Source organism: Scyliorhinus torazame, chromosome 2, assembly GCF_047496885.1.
Source record: "Scyliorhinus torazame isolate Kashiwa2021f chromosome 2, sScyTor2.1, whole genome shotgun sequence".
NCBI classification, from domain to species: domain Eukaryota; kingdom Metazoa; phylum Chordata; class Chondrichthyes; order Carcharhiniformes; family Scyliorhinidae; genus Scyliorhinus; species Scyliorhinus torazame.
The window spans coordinates 365,071,158-365,093,563 of record NC_092708.1 but is presented as its reverse complement, the minus strand read 5'-3'; the positions used below and the strand labels follow the sequence as shown (position 1 = coordinate 365,093,563).

Sequence of the window (22,406 nt, the reverse complement as noted above, 5' to 3'; positions counted from 1 at the left end):
CCGGGTGCTCCGGCTTCCTCCCACAGTGCAAAGATGTACAGGTTAGGTGGATTGGCCATGATAAATTGCCCTTCGTGTCCAAAATTGCCCTTAGTGTTGGGTGGGGTTACTGGGTTATGGGGATAGGGTGGAGGTGTTGACCTTGGTTAGGGTGCTCTTTCCAAGAGCCGTTGCAGACTTGATGGGCCGAATGGCCTCCTTCTGCACTGTAAATTCTATGAAACCAACCAGAAGCATCCTTCTCAAAATGTGTTTTTGATTTAGCTGCTCTCAGAACACCAAGAAAATCTACCCACGTAAAGTCGTTCTCTAGGAACAAGTACAGAATGAATGCCTTTAAAATGCATTAGCCCACTCTCATGTTCTCAGTGGCATCTTTGAACGACATCAGAAAGAAATTTGAAAGTGCCATCTTTTCCCATCCCTCTCTAATTTCGCAACATCTTCCTTAAAATGCACATTGGACAGGGAGGTACACCAGTCTCACAGTCAGGTTACGAGCAGTATTGAATGGGACTAGCTGCGTCACTTGTATAGAAACATAGAAAATAGGGGCAGGAGTAGACTAAACAGCCTTCGAGCCTGCTCCGTAATTCATTAAGATCATGGTTGATAATTCAACTCAGTAACCCGCTTTCCGCCCATATCCTTTAATCTCTTTAGCCACAAGAGCTATATCTAACCTTCTTGAAAACATGTTTTGGCTTCAACTGCTTTGTGTGGTCGCGGATTCCACAAGCTCACCACTCTTTATATGAAGAAATTTCTCCTCATCCCAGTCCAAAATGGTTTACCCATATCCTCAGAGTGTGACGCCTGGTTCTGGACTCTCCTGACATCAGGAACATTCTTCCTGCATCCACCCTGTCTAGTCTTGTTAACATTTAATAAGCTGATATGAGATTCCCACTCACTCTTCTAAACCCCAGCAAATATAATCCTAACCGAATCAATATCTCCTCATACGTCAGTCCCGCCAGCCTAGGAATCAGGTGGTTGGACAGCTGGTTCATGATGCAGAGCGTGGCCAACTCGGATTTGATTCTGGCATGTTGGCACAGTGGTGAGCACTGCTGCTTCATAGCGCAAGAACCCCTGTTCAATTCCGGCTTTGGGTGACTGTCTGTGTGGTGTTTGCACTTTCTTCCCGTGTCTGCGTGGGTTTCCTTCCGGCTTCCTCCTACAGCCCAAAAATGTGCAGGTTAGGTGGATTGGCCATGCTAAAATTGCCCCTTAGTATCCAAGGATCTGCAGGTTAGATGGCGTTATGGGGCTGGGGTGTGCGACTGGGCCTCCGTAAGATGCTCTTTCACAGGGTCGGTACAGATTTGGTGGGCCAAATGGCCGCCTTCTGCACTGTAGGAATTCTATGGTTCTAATCCCCGTACCACCTGAGGTTATTCATGATGGATGGCCTTCTCAACCTTGCTCCTCAACAGAGAGAAAGCAGCCACAGGTCGTCTGGAACTTTACTTACTTAGTAATGATGAAAATAAAACAAGGAACTTTGTGAATAATGAGGGGAGGGGCTGGAAGAGACAGTGAAAAAGTGAGAGCAATCATGAGGAAAAAATGGGGAAGAAATTGAGAAAATTGGATGTGGGTCTTCAAAAAATATTGAAGCACATTGGAAAAATAAATGGAAGTAGTGGAAGAGAAATGAAGGGAAAGGTCTGGAAAAAATATAGGAAAAGAGATTAACAGTCCAAAAATACACAACCACACAAAAACAGGGAGAGAGAGAGGGAGAGAGAGAAATCGGAGTGCGTTATGTACAGCATGGGTGGCATGGTGGCACAGTGGTTAGCACTGCTGACTCACATCACCGGGGACCCGGTTTCGATTCCGGCCTTGGGTGACCATCTGTGGGGAACTTGCATGTTCTCCCCGTGTCTGTGTGGGTTTCCTCCCTGTGCTCTGGTTTGCTTCCACAGTCCAAAGATGTGCAGGTTAGGTGGATTGGCCATGCTAAATTTCTCCTTTGTGTCCAGGGATGTGCAGGTTAGGTGGGGTTATGGCGGTGGAGCAGGGCTGGGGAGGGTGCCCTTCAGAGGGTCAGTGCAGATTTGATGGGCCGAATGGCCTCTTTCTGCACTGTCGGGATTTTACGATTCCATGAAGTAAGTGCTCTATTCATTATTTATAATTTTGTTTACTGTATTTTTGTCTCTGTCTGTCTGCATTTTTAAATTTTCATCCGTGCCTTCATCTCCTTTCCTGTTGTTTCCCTCACATGTTAACTGTGCCCTTGGCAGTGACGATTAAGCTGTTCGGCAACAGTCAGCGGGATGTGAGCTGACAAGAGGAAGGAAGAAAACAAGGGATAAGGAAACTCTGAGGGGTGAAAGGGAGAAGGGAAAAATAAAACAAGCTGGGGAACAAAGCAGAAATGATCCAAGCAATATTAAGAGAAGGCTGACATAAACAACAAGAATAAGGACACAAATTGAGGCAGGTTGGAACAGAAGAAAGATTCTCAAAAAAAATGTAACAGCCTGGAATGTAGGCGGGACAGATTGCTCATGACGGGAAAGGGGATTGGACAGGTTAGGAACAGTATGCAGGGAGATTGTTAGAGGCAGTATTCCAGTAGCAGTGCTCAGAGCTGAAGGAATCCAATCACCACCTGTGAAGTAAGTGGGACTGACTCCTCTTCCTTCTATATTTGAAATCAGTGAAGTAGCAGCGCGCCCTTATATTTGCATTCCGCAGGAGTGCAGTCAGACAGAAGGGGAAGCTTATCTGGGAGCCAAGAGTCCTTTGGAAAATGCACAGCCCTGGCTAACAGTCAGAGCACAAGCAAGTCAAATTCTACTGTACTGAGTTTCAGGGAATTTCTCATACACTATTACTGACTCTGCAGACTACTTGATGCAACAGACCTACAGGGAACTTGGCCAACAAGCAGTGGGCCTGCAGTGCTCCATTTCAAAGTCAGGTGAAGAATAGTGACCAAATATTAACCATTGTAAACTTGTACTGAGCCAGAAAATCTTCCTCATAATTTAAGATTGTTGAAGCCGTATTGGTCCACTCTCATATTATGAGAGCTTAAGCAATCACGAGGCTTTATAATTATAAACTGGAACTGTTTCCAGCAAGGTGATCTTCAAATAAGACACTTCAAGCTCACCACAGCACAAAGTAACAAAACTAAACAATCTGAGCTTCGTAACTCATGGCAAATTTTGCATTGAACTAAAGTAAAAAGTCGCATTGCACTAACTGGAATGAGCATTGATTTGCTTCAGCCTTAGAAAAATGCATAGACTGATTAAAATGTGTTCTCCAATGGGTAGAATTCAATTAACTCTTAGCGATCAAGGTAGTTTCTGGAGATGGTGAGCCTTGATGAGATACAATTCCACTGGAGGCAACAGCCATTGCCTGAAAAACATGCTTCAAGGAGAGTGAATTGGCTATTTGACTGTGAAACACCAAAGCTAAATCTGCTTCCATTCTCATCCAGTGTTCAACTCTGTACTGGTTTCAGGAGACATGGTAAAGTGACCAGGAGTAGAAGGCCTGCGTTTCCACTCCCCATCGTCCATAATCCAGGGCCACTGAGCCCAGCTGTAGCCCCTCTATTGCCAGCCCAATTGCGATTTGTTAACAGAGCACAGAGGTTTCCCAATGAGTATTGCTCAATACCACTCTGGATATGCATCCACCCATTGAGTCACTGCACAACCTTGCGCAGGCAAAGCATATCAATAACATCAGTTTTATTTTGTGGCAAATGTAGCGTGTGAGCTGCATATTTATGTGACTATTGATATAGTTGCATTTTTATTGAAATAATAGCATTAGATATCAGGGGGGAAATCTAAAAGCGTATCAACTTTTGGGAACAGAAGCAGCCTAATTAATCACACAAACCATTACTTCTAATTGATCTCAATCTATCTACCCACCTTCTCATCAGGGGGTAAGGATTCTTCCATTCATTATGAATAACATCACTGCAATTGATGTGTTCACCATAAAATCAAATGAGAACATTTTTATGATTTAATTTACATTGTTGCTCCACACAAGCACCAGAGAAATATTTAGTCCCATCCTCCTCAAACTCGTCTCTCTAACTGATCAAGAAAATTTCTGGTGTCTGCCTCATGAATTTCCTTGTTAAATTTGTGCACAAATCTATTGCAAAGACAGAGGAAAGAAAGATGTGCATTTATGAAGCACCTTTCACACCCTTCTGGTAAACCTTTGGTGGGTTGCGATAGTTCTAATAATAGTGCAAAGTATTGGTATTTGGTATCATTACGTGCGCAAGGGATGTTGATGCTTGGCAGGCTGAACGATAATTTGTCAGTACTCATCAAACAGCATCGGCTTACTTGCCTCAGGTACATCCATTGGTTGGAGGGCGGTCACACACCCAAGGACTTTTTATATGGTAAGGTAGCCTGAGCCAGCTGACAGGGTGCCCAGAGCTTAGCTCCCTTGATGCTTGCAAGGATGAAGGTTCTAGACATTAATCACTGCGCCTGGAGATCACTAGCTGATGAAAGAGGAAAACGGTCACACCTCCTATGGACAGGAATGCATAACCATGACCGGTGGTCACATGGTTTGGCAACAGATATCAATGCTGGAAAGAACAACCCACAGCAACACTCGGTAGCTTCATGTGCGGCACTAGTGGCGGAACCTGCCTCTCAACAATTGGCCTCTTCAGCAATCAGCAGGGATGTGTCATATGAAGGCACCTCAACTGAAATGAATTTATTTGCGGTGTGCCCACAATCTTTTGCTGGAAGAATGCCGGAAAGGAAATCCACACCCTCAGGCATACAATTAAATACGTTTCTGAAATGCGGCCACTTCATAATGTATGAAGTCCGGCAGCCAGTTTGCGCACAGGAAGCTCCTGCAATAGAGCAATGTGATCGGTTTTTTTTGGTGATGTCGGTAGAGGCAGAAACGGAGTTAAGGCTTCAAACTCTTTTTCGGAACTTGCTTCACAACGTTGGCTCTAATCTTTATTCTTATTGGCTGGGGCATTGAGTACAAGAGTTGGCAAGTCATGTTACAGTTGTATAAAACTTTAGTTAGGCCACATTTGGAATATTGCCTTCAGTTCTGGTTGCCACACTATCAGAAAGATGTGGCTGCTTTGCAGAGAGTGGAAAGAGGATTTACCAGGGTGTTGCTTGGTCTCAAGGGTGTTGGCTATGAGGAGAGATTAAATAAACTCGGATGGATTTCATTGAAAAACAGAGGCTGAGGGGAGACCTGATTGAGATCTACAAAATTATGAGAGGTATAGTCAGGGTGAATTGTCAAAAGCTTTTTCCCAGGGTGGAAGACTTAATTGCAAGGGGGCACAGGTTCAAGGCAAGAGGGGGAAGGTTTAGGGTAGATGTGTGGGGAAGTTTTTCACGCAGAGGGTGGTGAGTGCCTGGAACGTGTTGCCAGTGGAGATGGTGGAGGCAAGCCCAATAGCAATGTTTAAGATGTATCTCAGGTGGGGAATGGAGGGATACAGATCATTTGGGCAATAAGTAGCAGGTTTGAATAAGGAATCTGGATCGGTGCAGGCTTGGTGGGCCGAAGGGCCTGTACCTGTGCTGCAATGTTCTTTGTTCTTTGTGCAGTGCTGATATTCCATGTTATGCTCTGCGTTTTCCTTCTTCTTTTCATTTAACTTTTCAGATTGCATTCATTTTTTTGTCAGTTCCCTCCCAAAAGTAATTCCAATTATTTTCGGTTCGGTGCTGTTCCTTGTAATATTGATGCCTGCAGCATGTGGCTGTGCTCTGAACACATTTAGTAAACATTTCAGTTGTCCAACAATATCAAGAAAAGAATAAGTTGAGCACAAAATCAAACAGGGCACTTGAGCATTTGCTTATTTTGTGCAGATATAACTACTAGTGAAAACCTTCTTCCGTGGAACAGTGTCTGGCAACTATCCGACCAATCCCCCCAACTTTCACTTCCTGGGTCAGGCTAAGGCGAGTGCAAACTGTGCCTTTTGCTTTAATTTCCCTTTCACCTATGATTATCTTCAGTGACACTTTCCTTTGTTTAGTGCACTTCCAATCATTTCCAGATCCAAAAACTAGAGTCTTATACATCCAGGAGTGTGACACTTACTTCATACACCTTTTAAGTTGGTTAATAAAATCCTCAGTCTACGGGGGACAATTTTGGAAAATGATTGTACCAATCCATGCCCGTGTGAGACCCAGCCAAGAGGGCTGGAGCATCACGGAGGCATGGAGAATCAGGAATCCAGCCCGTTAATTGGGTGCAAACGGGTTCAAATGACCAATTTTCATCCTCCTGTTGGCGCAGGGTTAACAGTGCAATATGGATGATATTGAATAAAAGCAAATTACTGCATATGCTGGAATCTGAAACCAAAGAGAAAATGCTGGCAAATCTCAGCAGGTCTAGCAGCAGCTGTAGAGAGAGAAAGGAGCTAACATTTCGAGTCCAAATGACCCTTTGTCAAAGGTGAGATGGATGATATTGTTGCAGGCATCTGCAATAGAAATTAAAATAATTGCCCATTGAGTCAACATTGCCCATTTTAAACTGTCACACAAAGTCAATATCCACCACACCCCCGAGCCTGTAGGTAAGGCACTGGGACTTTGAACAAAACTGACAAAACTGTTGTGAGGATCCATTCTGTTCCTCATGGGACCAAATTTATGGCTTATTGTCTCAGAGGTTGTAATTTCTGAAATCTTTGCTATTTGGTGTTTTAATTCTACCATTTTATATCATTTGTGTAAACTCAGCATTATAATTTGGTTCGACAATATCACAGGCAGGAACTTTTACTTAAAATTGGTATTGGGAGGGCAGCACGGTGGTGCAGTGGGTCGCACTGCAGCCTCACGGCGCCAAGGTCCCAGGTTCGATCCTGGCTCGGGTCACTGTCCGTGTGGAGTTTGCACATTCTCCCCGTGTTTGCGTGGGTTTCACCTCCACAACCCAAAGATGTGCAGGGTAGGTGGATTGGCCACGCTAAAATTGCCCCTGAATTGGAAAAAATGAATTGGGTACTCTAAATTTATTTTTAAAGAATTGATATTGAGACACTATTTCTCAGCTACACCAACAATAAGGGTCTTGATTCTGCATTCATATTGTTTTGATATAACAGGCACAGCTCCTCAGAATAGGGCACAAGTTATGCGATCATGACAGGAAACTGGCTGGGCAGTAATTGGTTGCCATTTGAGAGAAGATGTATTCTGTGATCACAGGGCAATGAAAAATAGTCTCCTCTGTGAATCAACACTAGGCTTGCAATTGTTCATTCTCCATATCAATTACCAGAATGTAGAAATGGAATATATTCTAACGTTGTGGGGATATATAATTAGCAGGTATATTGTAGACGGGAGCAGAAAATGCCCAAAAAACATTGGGCTGGATTTTCTGCCACCCTCTGTTGGTAGCGGAGATCCTGATGTGGTGGAGAATCCCACGTCAATGCCTTGGTCCCCCGCAGTGTGCTATACACCTTGCGCCAGCAGGAGGATGAAAATTAGTCATTTGAACCCGTTTGCATCCAATTAATGGGCTGGACTCCTGATTCTCCATGCCTCCGTGATGCTCCAGCCCTCTTGGCTGGGTCTCACACGGGCATGGATTGGTACAATCATTTTCCAAGATGGCCTTGATGTGGTGGACCTTGTGGTGGGCCAAAGGGATATGTATTTAATATGAGTGCCCCCAAAGTCCATCGGAGGGCACCCTCTGCCCACAGCGCAATTCCTGCTCATCCGACCACCCAAACCCCCATCAAACTCTCCCATCAGACACCCCCATCACAGATACCCATCAGATCCCCCATCAGAGAACCCCCATATCAGAGGCAACATCCCCTCCCCTTTCAGTCACCCCAAACTGGCAGCTAAAGAGCAGTCCAGTCATAAACAATGAGAAATCACTGCTTTTTCACTTACCTGACCCTTACACCTGCTGCCTCAGACAGAGATGTAGAAAGCAGCAGTTGGTACTTCATAGATATCCAAAACCATATCACAAAGCTTTAAACCCCTCAGATCCTTTGATCTGCGTGGTTTCTATTCACTTTCAAAGAGAAATATTTTTTGTAGGCTATAATTGACATGGAAATGGCGTCCAGACAGCCAGGTGTTTAGATTGTTTATTTTGATTTCACTTCAGGCCTGAATGTGTCTCAAATACCCTGCTGTGAAGCTAACCACAATATTTATAAAGATCTAACAGATAACTACTTTCACTTATTTTTCTCGGCAGAAAGCACTTAACTGCTTTTCATGTGGTGATGGCCTGTCAATCACAAGTAGATGTTTAGAAACATTGTGGTTAGCTTCACAGCAGGGTACTTGAGATGCATTCAATCAAGGGATCACCTTGGACCAGTTTGGGGCCAACAGCATAGGGTTCGATCCATGCTCTGGCTGAGGGGGATTTGGGACCTGTCTTCTTGCCCTGCACACTGTAGAAGAGCTTGCACTGTGGGTGGAATACCCTTTGGGCAGAGAATTCAAGATGAACCAGCATAGGGAGAGCATTTTCATATTTAAGAAGCCTCTGACCTCAAGCAGGCTAGAGATTTCTCATTGAAAAGCCTGCCTGAAAATCAGATAAGTTCAATGTTGATGGTGTGGCAAAAGTGTTGTGTTCTAACGCACCCAATTTTCAACTGACGTTTGGGCAGCATAGCTGCTCCCAACTTGTGCCTATTTTGAGCAGATGTCACAGGCTGGCACAGGGATTCTGTGGGGTTCACTGTTCTCTATTAGAAGCTGGTTCACTTCTTCATGTGTAGGTGTTCTTCCTCTGCATGTGTTATTTGAATGCAATTGTTCATTTGCTGATTCTGGAAAGGTTAAAGGATGGTTAAAATGGGCACATAAAAGAATGGGGGCAATCAATGAACTACCATGAGAGAAATTTAAAGATGTGATGATATGCTGAAATAAATGAAGAGGACAACAAGATAGGATGAAAGTGATCAGATTCATGAAAAAAGAGTGGGAGCGAATGAGAGAAAAAGAGAAGAGAAAGTGTAACACCTGCCAAACTCACCATATTTGGCATTAGTCCAACTGAGCAGGAATGTCAAATATAATTCCAGTCAGGGGCGAAATGTTCTTTTTGGTTACTGGTGCCTTGAATAAGATCAGCTGTATTTGGACGGAGCTGCAGCCCCTGCAACTACTATTTCTGGCATCGTATGCTCCTGAAGTTGTGACTGTTAAAATCCCGGTTAGTGTTATAACTGATTGGGAAGATCCAAAAATGGAACCGTGGCTCAAAAGACCTGCAGCGGAATTCTCCGTTCCTGAGACTACGTGTTCTTTTTTTTTTTTGGCGCTGGGGCAAGAGTGCAAGGACAGCAAAACTGGCGCTGCACCTGGACCAATTCACCGACCATGAGGGGACTAGCACCGGTGCCATGTGGAACATAATCGACTCTGATGAGAAATGCTGCCGGACCCGGGGTTTACACTCAGGAGGCTGACAAGCTGCAGCCGCATATACACACTGCACTCCGGACACACAGTCATCCCAGTCAACTAGATGGCACTAGTTATGCTGAAGCGTGCCCATCCTGTTAATGGTTTCGGCTGAGGCTAAGGCCACTGGAGGGACACCTGTACAACCCATGGCACTAAGTTCAAAGTGGGCAGTCAATAGCGTGCACAGCTGCATGGCTGCCTTGCCGGCTGTGGCAATGGTGTTCCATGTCTGTCCACCCCAACCACACAGCCCACCTCCTGGCCACCCCGCTACTGCCCCCAGCCGTGGCAGAAGCCCCCGGCCAGCGGAACAACTGTCAGTACACTTTGGTGTCATGAGAATGTCACTTTAAGAAATGTCTGTCTGCTCATTTTACTGCAGTGATGTCAGAGTGTGGGTGGAGCTGAGCTCTGGCTCTGCTTTTTAGTTTCACTTTGAGAAAAGCTTGGGTGTGTCTGTGTTTTTTTGGTTTTGTTTTTTCAGTGTTGGAGCTGAAGCCAGACAAAGCAGGTGTACTGTTGATCTCTCTGCCATGAAAAGACTATCTCTTAATCATTTGGTGAATTCTGAATTATAAATGTTTCCAGTAGTGAATGTAAACCTGATGTGCTTCTATTAAAAGGTGTTTCTTTTGTCTTCTGGATGTTGTTTGGGAAGTTATTAAGGATTACTTAGTGTTGTATTTTTGGGGGTTGTATTTGAATTGATGGTTGCTAAGATGTTCACTGTATGTTTTTAAAAGGTTAACTTGAGTTCATAGAATAAACATTGTTTTGCTTTAAAAAATACTTTTCCATTTCTGCTGATCCACACCTGTAGAGTGGGCTGTGTGCGCCCCATACCACAATATATTAAATGTTGTGGGTCAGGTGAACTCCATGATACACTTTGGGGTTCTCTAAACCCTGGCCCATAACAATGGCAATGTTGGATACATTCTGTACCCACTCTCTCCTCCTCAGCAGCCGTAGCACCTGTTTCACAATTTTTGAAAGCGGAAATTAACCTCGCCATCGGGTATTCCCCCGGTGGAGGCAGAGAATCGTGGAGGCCCCAGAGACTACCAGTTCAGGCCTGCTATTGATACGCAAATGGTGTTTACCGAATGTGCAGAGTACAACGCATTAATGGCACTGTTGAGGCACCGGAGAATTGTGATTTAACGTGAACCCAGCGCCCGCTGCAATGCCACAATTTTGGTGTCAAAACCAATTCTCCACCCAATCGCATTTCCCGATTCTGGCATCGACCGATGGAGAATCCCACCCATAACTTTTACTTTTTTATATAATGCGGTGGAACAGAGTCACAGGACCGCTAATTAGTTTTAACAACAATTAAAAAAATACATTTATTAAACATGAAAATATTGGATTATGATACAGTACTCCTTTACCCTCCTTACTTCAATAATTCAACACAGATTTTAAGAGTAACATGGATTACAAAGTACATCTTGAGATACAATGGTCTCATTAACGCCCAAAGTTCCTTTTAAGCACACAAGATGACTATGGCAAAATACGCTCCTCTGTGAATTCAAGTGAATGCTGTGAATTTCTCCTCAAAATCCCTCCACATGATTCTTTTACCATGACCCATCTTGTCTCACTGAACTCTGGCTTCTATTCGAGTGATTTCAATTTCTGCTTTCAAAACTTACAATTTCAAATCTTCTTTTAAATTCTGCTCCCCATTTGCTGTTTCCATCCAGATTTCACTTGCAGGTTTTACACCTCTCCCTTCAGATTTCCTTTGTCATAAATACTTTTACACAACTTGAATGTCGAGGCACTGGCACAATTATTTCAAATGTCTCCAAACTGTAGTAATTTCTCACAAACCTTAACACTACTGCAAATACCTTTCTGGCCTCTCAATGTCTTTTCAACTCTTTGTGACTTTACTGGACAGTAATCTGTGCTGGCTCCCAGTTCCCTGTGTTCAGTTAACTTCAGACTTCTTGGAAAGTTTTCTTAATTTTTCTAGTTTCCTTAACTAGCTGTACTTTAGATTTCCAGCATCAGTTTTCTTAACTGTTACCCCATAGTGTGGCTTTGCTGCCAGCAAGGCTGAAAGAGATGTTACCTCTTCAGCCTTCTAAAACCAACTGAGAGTAGAGCTGTGAGAGCTGCCTTCTTTCTTAGTACCTATCTCCAACTGCAATCAAATTAGCTAAACTAAAATTAAGAGTTTCGCTACCTTACAAGGCTCCAGTTGCTCAGCAATGTCTGCACACCTATGCTGGTTTATTAACTCTTAACCAACCCCCATGCATACAAACATCTTTGTCGAGCATTAATCTAACTGTAGGTTTTACCCTTCTAGGCACAGACATATTAAATGAAACCCACTTAAAACTAAACTTTATTACAATTGTTTACCAATACAAATGTAAATCCCTTAAAACTACCTTTGTTTCCTAACACGGCTCAAAATGTGCCCATGAGATTACGAATTCCTTTGCAAAGGAGTGCAAGGTTGCTCTGCTAGTGAACGGAGAGAAATAGTCATTATTGAGTGACTGATTCTAACTCAGCCAAATTGCCTCTGTTGCAGCAGGGACACGCACTGAGGCTGCGGGTAACATCCTCCTCCACAGCATGGTACCGTGTAACCTGACTCCACCCGTGAGCTCATCAGACAGACAGCCCTGGCAAAAGCCAACGTTTCAGGACCCGATGAGCGGCCTGCCAGAGTTCAGTTACACTGGTGTCTTGGTGAGATCAGCAAGTGTGCGTTCAGACTTGCGAGTCCGAGAGCGCTTGAACTTCATTCAGCCCCCACAAGAACTCAACAGGTTTGCCCTCCCGGGAGAGTGAAGTGGATCTCTGTGCGAGTGCAACAAGCGGCCGGATCTCGGGAGCGGCTGCGATCGTTCTCAGGTAAAAGCGCTCGCCCTGTCACCACTTGGCAGCAGAAAGGAGGCAGAGGGACCCCCGGCGATTGTATTCTGCTCCGGGTAAAGCTGCAGACACGCTTCCCCATTCATAAAGTGTTGAGTGGAGTTAACTTTGGAAGCCGGGTTAAACGACGCGCTCAGTCTTTACATTGAAGCACAAACGAACTTTCTGTACACGCGGTGGAGTCGAGAAGCTTTCTGCACCCATTTCTGAGACCTTTTAAGTAAGTTTTTACACCAATGCGATCACAGGCTCAGGCAAATCCAGTACCGGGTGCAATTTTCGTGGCCATTTAGTGTAACAATGTGACATTTCAGGAGTCTGTGTTAAAAGTGAGATTAATCCATTTCCCCCCCTTTTCCCCCCCAAATTTATGTTTCCTTGGTGTCCTGCCGTCCACACTCGCGTTTTCTCCTCGTGTGTGAACCATCCACAATTTAGCATTTGTGTCAGATTCCCATTTTTCTTTCAGTAGCTGCACTTGCACAGTGGCAAAGTCGCGGAACACCTGGGCTCATGGATTGCTGGTTGCAATCCCGGTGTGTGTGTGTGTGTCTGTGTCCTGGGATGGGACGGGAGAGAGAGGCTCGCCTTTTAGGTGTAGTCTATTGCCAGGGCCTGGACCCACTATTCCTATTTCTGCTGTCTATTTCCGGCACTTTTCCCCTTCCTATTCCCACATTTCAAAGCTTGCTTTCTTTAAATAGAAAATCCTTGCCTGTCAAGTTCTGTCAACGCAAGCTCTAGGATCCTGAAATCAAAACAGAAAGTTTTGGGGAAAGCCAGCGGGTCTGGCAGTACCTGGGGAGTGAGAGAGAGACGAGGGGGGGGGGGGGGGGACATGGTTAACCTTTCCAGTCCAACGTGACTCGTCTCAGGAGCTCTGGGAAGGTAAACTCTCGTTTCTCTCTCCTCAGAGGATGCCAGACCTGCTGAGTCCCCCCCCTCCTCCCCCCAGCCTTTTCTGTCAAATCTTCCCGTCCCTTAAAAATTAAATCAGGGGCGTAGAGGAGGAAAGGAACTCATGGTTGTCGAAGACACACAAAAATAGAATTCCCGAAACAAGAAAGATGGTCTGATAACTTGTCAGAATCTTGCCGCCAGTGGAATCGCGCCGCCAGTCCGGGGCTAAGATCACTGAAATAACCAGGCGGCTAAATTGTGATAAAATCAGCTGTTACAAACTGTTGCATAAATACACGTTTCAACTCTTAATGTGATATTATCCATTTAGACAGACCCGGATCTTGAACTAATATACCAGGAGAAAGGAACCAAATGTTTCAACTAAGATTTTTTAAAAAATGATTTTGGTAGAAACTTTATTACTTTTTTTTTTGCCAATGGTTAAAGCCCTTTCGACCCCCGGTGAGTAACCGCTGAAAGAAATGTCTTCATTACCAGTCTCAAATATCCAGTAGAGACAGGCAAACAAGATTTGGCCACTAAGCAGGGTCGTTTTTTCCTTTTGTTTTAAAGTTCCCTCAGTAATATGACCTTTCATCCACTGAGTCCATTTGTTAAATCGCCATCAAGGACTTGGCCACGAGAGGAATTAGTCTCTCAGTCCTGCCTTGGGACCGCGCACCACAGCACCGATAAACTGCCGCTCGCCGCTGCTATTTCTTCCTTTGGCCACACGCCCTGTACAGAATCAAAACGTTTTCATCAAATAAGCTTGAGCGGCGCTGGGGTGATTTTTTTTTGTGTGTGAAAGAAAACGGGTCTTTAAAATATCGAAGGGGGTTGACAGCGAATGTTTCCGTTTATAAAGGGGAGGACAAAATGAGGAGGGGGATGACATCCCTCATGAACCCAATAAGGAATTCAGGGGAAATCTCTTCAGGGAAGAAAGTGGCGGGAATGTGGAGCTTGCTACCACATTGAGCAGTTGAGGCGACCGCCGTTGATTCATTTAAAAGGAAGCTCGATAAAGGAATGGTTGGGGTTAATGTGTTAAAGTAGATGAAGTGAAGAGGGGAAGGTACAGCTAGCAGCATGGCCCAAGATGGACTGAATGGTCTGTTTCTGCGGTGTTGATTGTATATAATCGATGCAACGTAATCGGTTTAGCCAGCGGTACATATACATTAACGTGTTTTCGAAGAATGGTGCGTGCAGACAGTGAAAGGACAAGGGGGGAGAAAAGACACAAACTCCCCGGGTGACAGATAACAAATAAACTGACTCACAGTGAAACCCAGAGAGGAAACCGCACTTACAAACTAAATCCAGTCTAATAAATATTAACACGGGACACATAACAGAAAGTCCTGAAATAAGAGGAACTGAAGGCCCCCCGAGTTCATTCATTTCCTTTCCACCAAAGTTGACGCATGAAAAAAAAATCAAATCCAAAATGCCAAGGCCTGACTAGATAGTGGTCGCGCTGGTAGTTTTGCACTCACGGGTTTAAGGTGGGTTTGGGCAATTAATACTTTGCAAAGTCAATATGCTTGATGGGCCATTGTGCCAATTTTAGACAAAAGGCAAAACACTTCACTTGTGGGAAAGGTGTCATTTTACTTTTATAAATGTTGAAAACCCCTGCGCCCTTCGAGCTTATTTAATTAAAGCACTTTGACTCTGCACATGGCCACAATCCCATAATTCGTGAAAGGCAAAATAATTCGTCGCCTGATTTGCCCAGCTGCGCTTTAATAAGTGACTTAAAATATTTAGTTTTGTTCTGTGTGACAGCTTGGATTATTCCAGTCTGTATATAAAGCTATTTAAGGCTAAAATGTACATGGAGTCTCCATGGGATGGTTGGATGACAGAAATGTTGAGCATCTGCTGGGGCGGAGGGGGGGATAGAGAGATGTATCATACCTGTCCTGTCCTATGCTGTGCTTTGGGGAGGGGGGGGGGGGGGTTGGTAGCCTGATACGTGGAGACAATTTAATGACAACAAAACTCCAGAATGCATTGGCCTAATGATTACCGTGGTGAAATGGTGTTGTTTTCCTTCCCACCATTCATTGTTTACTTATTTATCCATGTGCCCGACAGAAGCCACACATTCCAAAAGCAATACGTGGTGCTGCTTTCTTTAAACTATTTTGGGAATCTCACCAGATTATTCCCCGCCACTTCTCCCTCTCTCTCCCTCACACTTTGTTTGTATTTCTTTCGGACTCTCGTCCATTTTTTTGACAGACCTTGTCGCTTTCCTTTCACACATTAAACGACAAGTCAGGGTCAACTGTAACATTTCCTATCGATCCCAATTCCCAGCAGTTCACCCTGTCAGCGCCCTTATCTCGGGCCAGTCGGCAGCGGGAGCTGATACATGTAGGCCATTTGTCTGGCAGCGAATCTGAGGCTGGCTGTGAACTTCAGAACGTGCTTCATCCCAGTCTGTGCTAAAGGTAGCGAAACGCACTCGGAAGAGGACTTTTCGCATGACCTCATCAGGCGCTGGGCATCATCAGGAGATACTCTGGGCCTCTGGCTGTGGAGATGTCCTGCGTCCCATTAACGTATTTCGTCCATCCAGCAGAAGCTGCAGCCAATACTTCCTGCAGCTCCATCACTGTGCAACATGAGGTGACAATCTAGATTCCCTTGTTTTGTTTACTTTACAATCGTGTTCGGTAAAATACATTTCAGATATACAAGCCATTTATTCCCATCAATTGAACAATTGGGTCGCTGATATTGTTCATCTTAAACTTTCAAAGATTTATTCGCTTTATAAAATAGTTACCGCAAATTAATCCCGCCCATTGGCACAGTTTGCAAGTACACGTCGGAAGCGTTATGCCACGGGGAGGCGCTAGCCTGGTGGTAATGTCACCCAGCGTGGTGCTCTGGGGATTCGAGTTCGAATCCCGCCAGTGCAGATGGTGAAATTTGAATTCAATTTTAAAAATCTGGCATTGAAAGTCTAATGATGGCCGTGAGCCATTGTCCTAACCATCGGGTTCACTAACAGTGGGTAGCACTGTTGCTCCACAGCTCCTGGGCCCAGGTTCGATTCCCGGCTTGGGCCACTGTTTGTGCAGAGTATGCACGTTCTCCCTGTGTCTGCGTTGGTTTCCTCCTGGTGCTCCTGTTTCCTCCCACAAGTCCCGAAAGACGTGCTGTTAGGTAATTTGGACATGATGAATTCTCCCTCCGTGAACCCGAACAGGCGCCGGAATGTGGCGACTCGTGGCTTTTCTCAGTAACTTCATGCAGTGTTAATGTAAGACTACTTGTGACAATAAAGATTATTATTATTAATGTCCCTTTTAGGGAAAGAAATCTTCCATCTTTACATGTGACATATAAGGGAATTGAACCCGCTGTCCAACCAACTGAGCGAAATTGTATGAAACATATTCAACATGCTAAAATGATAGACATGATTGTCAACGCAGATTGTCTTGTTCTTCAATAGCAACACTCTTACTACTGTGGGCACACAGTTTACCATATGTTATAGCATTGCATGTGTAGGAGTTGGAAATGAGGCATAAATGAATCATATAACAGAGGAAATTATTCAGCTATACCTGGTCCATAGTACAGAGTGATCCAAATGCACTGATAATGGGTTTGTTTCATGTATAGGTTTGCACGGCATTCTTATCATCGCAGTGATATCAACTCATTGATGACTTGAATGGGTTAAATTTGATGAGGAAGAGGTTTTGTTCATTGCAAAGTTTTTGAATGTGCAGTTTGAAAATAACATTTTCCCACTCATGTTTTTGATTATAAAACTTTTTAAAAAGTCATGCTGTGGATGTATTGGCTCGCGTTTCTGTCCACTCAGTCTCTATTTTGCGAGCAAGATCCAACAGACCTCATGAGATTGAATCCAAACACTACACTACTAAAATCCCTTCTACCAGGTTGTCACTAGTTGAAGAACAGCAGGGGATTCAGTTACATCCAGTCAATGCTGAGTTGCTTCAGAAGGGTTGGATTGTCCATCTGTCCTGCAAGGGACAGATGGACAATCGAAACCCGTGATGGGAAGCTCGCTTCAGCTCCTGATCCTAAACCGGGAGTCACAACTCCTGGTATTGGGAGAAGACTCAGTGTATTAGTGATTGATAATACACTGAGTCAAATCAGGCATACTGGCTTTACCAGTGTTTGTGAGTCCCACCAATAGGTTCACCCGTACTCTGAACACCCTGATGAAGGAAAACATTTTAATTGTTTGGCCCTTCTCATGCAGGGACCAATATTGGGCTTGGGGGAGGGGTGCTAGAGCGATGTCTCTCCACATATTACTGGGAATATTGGATTGCTGAGCTTTCCTGTGTCCAGAAACGCGTGAGGCAGATGAAACGCTGGCTTCTTTCTATCCATCACTCATCTTATCCTGGAACATGTTACTAGCCTATATAGCTTGAGGGGTGTCCTTCCGCATTGGTTCTGCTCTTAATGCTCACCACAGGTATATCGGAAAGATCAGTCTGTTTGGCCAACTTCTATGACCATCACGTCCTGGAATGGGACTCAAACCCAGAGCTTGGAAGTAGGGAAGCTACTCAGTGCATAACAAGACCCTCCTCAGGTCATGTTAATTGGAGAGTGTAACCTCATTTGTTCATCATCAACAATGATTCCCAATTCCACTCTTCGCAGAGTAGCTGTAAAGTATCAATATGTCCTGGTTCCATTATCCCTATTGGCCATTCTGGTTCCATTATCCCTATTGGCCATTCTGGGTGAGTGCTGATTTGGCGTCATATGCAGCCTAATTATGCCAATGGCCCCTAACAACTGCACTGCGACAGATAAAGCTTACAAACAGGCATAAGAACATTTCATCCCATCAATTTACAAAGAATGGCCAGTGACTATTTTACTGCCCAAATCCTGCAATTCTGATTATTTTTCTGTCCCATTAATGTCAGAGAATGGTACATATTCCAACTTTCATCACCTAATGACAACATAAAGCACTCCAAGACCTGGAATAATATAAGTCCCTATTTTAAGCTGCCTCATGCAGTGTCATTTGCCTTTAATGTGGTGGACATGTTAGGGTCAGAATGCACACTTAGCATGGGGACTTTTGTTTTCATATTATTTTACACCAAGGCCAATAGTACACGCATTATCTGATTTGTGCCATTTTGGAGTAGCCTCTCCCACTTACCGAGACTTTCTCCCACTTACCGATTATCCCACCTGCAACTCCTCTCTCCCTCTCGCCACCTCACTCTTGAATCATCGCTCCCAGTGAGGGCAGGGAAGCAGTGAATGGGGGGGAGAGTTGTCCTGCAGGTGAGAGTTAGCGAAGGGGTGGTAAATAGAAAGATTTAGCATGTTTTTTTAACATTTTCAAATTTATTGTATTTTACTAGTTGCTTCATTGCATATATGAATTTAGTAATGCACAATGTTTCAACATACAGGGTATAACATTTCCATTTTTTATGGGAAAAGTCCTACAGGATGTAACTACAGCTTTTACATTGATTGTGCTGTGAAAATCTGATTTGTTTAAAGTTGCTTCACTTACAGTTGTGCTTTTCACAAACACAACTACAACTGAAAGTGAGGGAGTACTGTAGTACACTTCACATGCAGAGTAAGGTTCCCTTTATGTTGTCCATTAGCCATAGCCACCAAAAGTACTCTGTAACCAATTTGCCTTGTTAAATCCTTTGCCTTCCCAAGTGCACTCCCTCATACTTTTCCAGGTTGAATTTAATTTGCTACTGCTCTGCCCAGTTGACCAGTCCATTAACATTCATTAGTTCATTAAGCTGTTACCTCTGCTTTCCATGCGTCAGTCATCCTTGTGGCCTCTCACTGAAATTATCAATTTATTACTAGTTACCAAAGTTTGTGACTGGTAGACTGTTTCCAGTGGGGTTTCACAGTGCTCAGTGTCAGGGGCCCTTGCTATTTGTGATGGACATTAAATGTAGCATGTATGATCAAGAAGTTTGCGGATGACACAAGAATTGGTAGGGTGCTAAATAATGAGGAGGATAGATAGCCAGAGACTGCAGGAGAATATTAATGGACTGGTCAGCTGGGCAGAGCAGTAGCAAATTAAATTCAACCTGGAAAAGTATGAGGGAGTGCACTTGGGAGGCAAAGGATTTAACAAGGCAAAAGGTTTCACTATGAATGATAGGACCCTGGAAAGTACTGAAGGTCAGAGGGACCTCGGAGTGAATATTTGCAGATCCCTAATGGTGGCAGGACATGTCGATAAGGTGGGGTATTTGCCTTTATTAGGTGAGGTATAGAATACAAGAGCATGGAGGTTATGCTGTAACTGTTTAGAACATTGGTTCAGAAGTACTGCGTGCAGTTTTTTACCACAATATAGAAAGGATGTGATTGCACTGGAGAGTGTTCAGAGGAGATTTTCCAGGATGCTGCCTGGCTTGGGGGTTCTGAGCTATCTGGAGAGGTTGAATAGGATGGGGCTGTTTTCCTTGGAACAGCAAAGGTTGAGAAGGGACCTGATTGTGGTGTATAAGATTGAGGGCATAGGTAGGGTGGATTGGAAGACATTTATTTGTTTAGTTGAAGGGTCAATAACCAAGGGGCATAGATTTAAGGTAAGAGATAGAAGGCTAAGATGGGAGTTGAGAAACTTTTTCACCCGGAGGGTGGTAGGAGCCTGGAACGCACTGCTTGAAAGGGTGGTTGAGTCAGAAACATTTAAGAAGTATTTAAATATTCATTTGCGCTGCCACAACCTCCAGGGCTGTGGGCCAAATGCTGGAAAATGGGATTAGTGTAATCAAACCTATGTTGACCAGCATGCACACGATGTACTGATGACCTGCTGTGCAGTAAACGTCCATGAATCGATGAAAACCCTCCCTGTCAATGTAGAGGAGAGGTTTTCACCTCATCAACGTAGGCTGGGCTTAATCCAGGTCCCAGAGATGAAAGAAGATAGTATGTTATCTTTGTAGCACCCTATTTCTAGAGTGCACTGCTTCTGAAATATACTTGCATTGTGTTTCAAACATGTCGTGATATTGGAATAACATGAATTAGATATTAATTCAATCCTAAAATAGCAAAAAATCATCATGTAATAGTTTTTACTAGCAATCTTCTCTGTGATAGCATTATGATCATATGTGCTCAAATTTAACCAGCATGTATATACCAATCTTGTTATTTTAATAAGATCTTGCATTGCATCTAACTGATCCAGATAATTGAACAAAAAAAAGAGCAAACATTTCTCCAAATAGATTTTTCAAGATTAAATGTAGTTCAAAATCTTGGTCAACTGAAGCTGAGCAAGTTCCACTGACAACAATTAAGCTTCTTATTAGAGCTTCCCACAGTCTTCACTTAACTCAGCTGTAGTTATCTCACAGGAACAAATGAGCTTCAGTGTGTAATTAGTTTGGAAGAATAAGCAGACAAATAAGAGGGTGCTTCTCGGGAAAACAAACAATCAATGTTCTGAAACTGCTGCTGTTGGACTTCAACAAGGCTCACAATGTGAATGAAGCTCATTACTTATCGACTTTTCCACGTAACAGATAAAAGGAAAAAAATTGCAGTGATTAACCAACCTCTGGCCTTTACCGTTGCTGCTCATGCCTTTCTGTGCAAATTGCCTTATAAGAGTGACTGTACTTCCAAAGTACTTCATTGGCTGTGAAGCACCTGGGATGTCTAAAGATGCTATAAAATGCAAGTCTTTTTTCAGATCAATATCATCAGTGTTGTGAATTTTATCAGATTTCTTTAACTATTGTAACAGCTTCTAACTCTTCTCAAATGAGGGGCCATTAGACAAAAAGAGGCTTAAACAACAGGCAGCCTAAAATGGCATGTAAAACAATTTATGATTGGGATTATCTTCATGATCTGACAAAGTTTCACCCCTTGCCCCCAGAGACATGTTGGCATACCATTTACAGAACAGCAAATTCAGGTTTGATTCAGATTGTACTTTGCCTTTGAGCTTGGTGCTGAGAAATGGCTCAGATAAACTTAACAAATTATAATTCTGGCACCTTTTAGATATGATGGAGAAATTCCAATCCATTATAATGTATGGAAAGACAGAAATTATAACACAGAAACAGGCAATTTGAATAAATCATGTGAACATTCCGTGTGCACAGATGGTTCTAATTACATCGATCTGCCCTGGTCTCATATCGCTTTATTTAGTTTTCCTTCACCCACCTTTAATCCAATATAATCTTTAATAACAACATAGTTTCTGCAACAGTCACAACATTCAGCATACCATATCCTACCCTTCTATAATCTGCCAATGTTTGCACTCTAGCTATGGCCCTTCGCCTATGTTTCTCATTACTTCAATGGTTCAAGTCTGCTGGCTTTGGATTCTTCTCAGCCTGAAAGAAAACTGTCCTTAATCAAATGGCTGGCCCTTATTAAATTTAGAAGACTACCCATCTGATTGGGGTGCAGAACGGACGTGGAGTTTCTTTGGGCTCTACTTACCTAGCTTTGGAATAACTTTCCTGGAATTGAGTTGATCTTCAGCTCAGCAATCTGATACCCAAGACACCTCAGGCCACAGTACTCTGTGCTGCTGCTGATTCACCTGCCAGATTGATTTAGTCATGAGGGACAAAAGGGTGGATTTGTCACTGGGAGACTGGAATTCTCCCAACTCCAATCTGGCCAACCCTGCCAGCAATTACCCCAAAACTCCGAAGTAAATGAAAATTTTAAAAATTGTCAGTGTTCAGTTCTGGATACCTATGCAGTCTTAGACAATTACATTCAAGCAGTACCCCTGGGTGTACCTCTAGGCATGGGCAGTCTTGAACCATTGGTTTATGCTGATGGAAATCCAAGTTCTCTAAGTTTAGTTGAGCGAGGTTTCTCTGATTACGAAGAGGCTAGGTTGACCACAAAACAAACTGCAGCAATAAATTAAATCTAGTCAAACAAACAATGCACATCAATATAAGATATGTTATTTCTGACCTACATTAACACCCGGTTCCCCCAAGGTCTCATTTATAAAAGCCCTAATGGTCTAACCACTTCCTTATCTAAATAATCTTCTCCAGCCCTACAACCCTCTGAAAGCTTTGTGTT

General features: G+C 43.6%; 1 protein-coding gene and 1 long non-coding RNA gene across 5 annotated transcripts in view; one reads left to right on the top strand and one right to left on the bottom strand.

The window, feature by feature from the left end:
* Positions 1-22,406, bottom strand: part of LOC140407917 (uncharacterized) — a 194,353-nt gene that overhangs the window by 5,958 nt on the left and 165,989 nt on the right. The window lies entirely within an intron of this gene.
* LOC140404382 (leucine-rich repeat transmembrane protein FLRT2) overlaps positions 12,084-22,406 on the top strand; it is a 66,194-nt gene continuing 55,871 nt past the window's right edge. For 2 of the 4 annotated variants that reach the window (XM_072492831.1, XM_072492840.1), the window contains exon 1: positions 12,084-12,368. The gene's annotated coding sequence lies outside the window, so the exon portion shown is untranslated. Of the gene's footprint in view, positions 12,369-12,422; positions 12,610-22,406 lie in introns of those variants that run through there. The other 2 variants (XM_072492859.1, XM_072492850.1) reach the window with 1 other exon arrangement.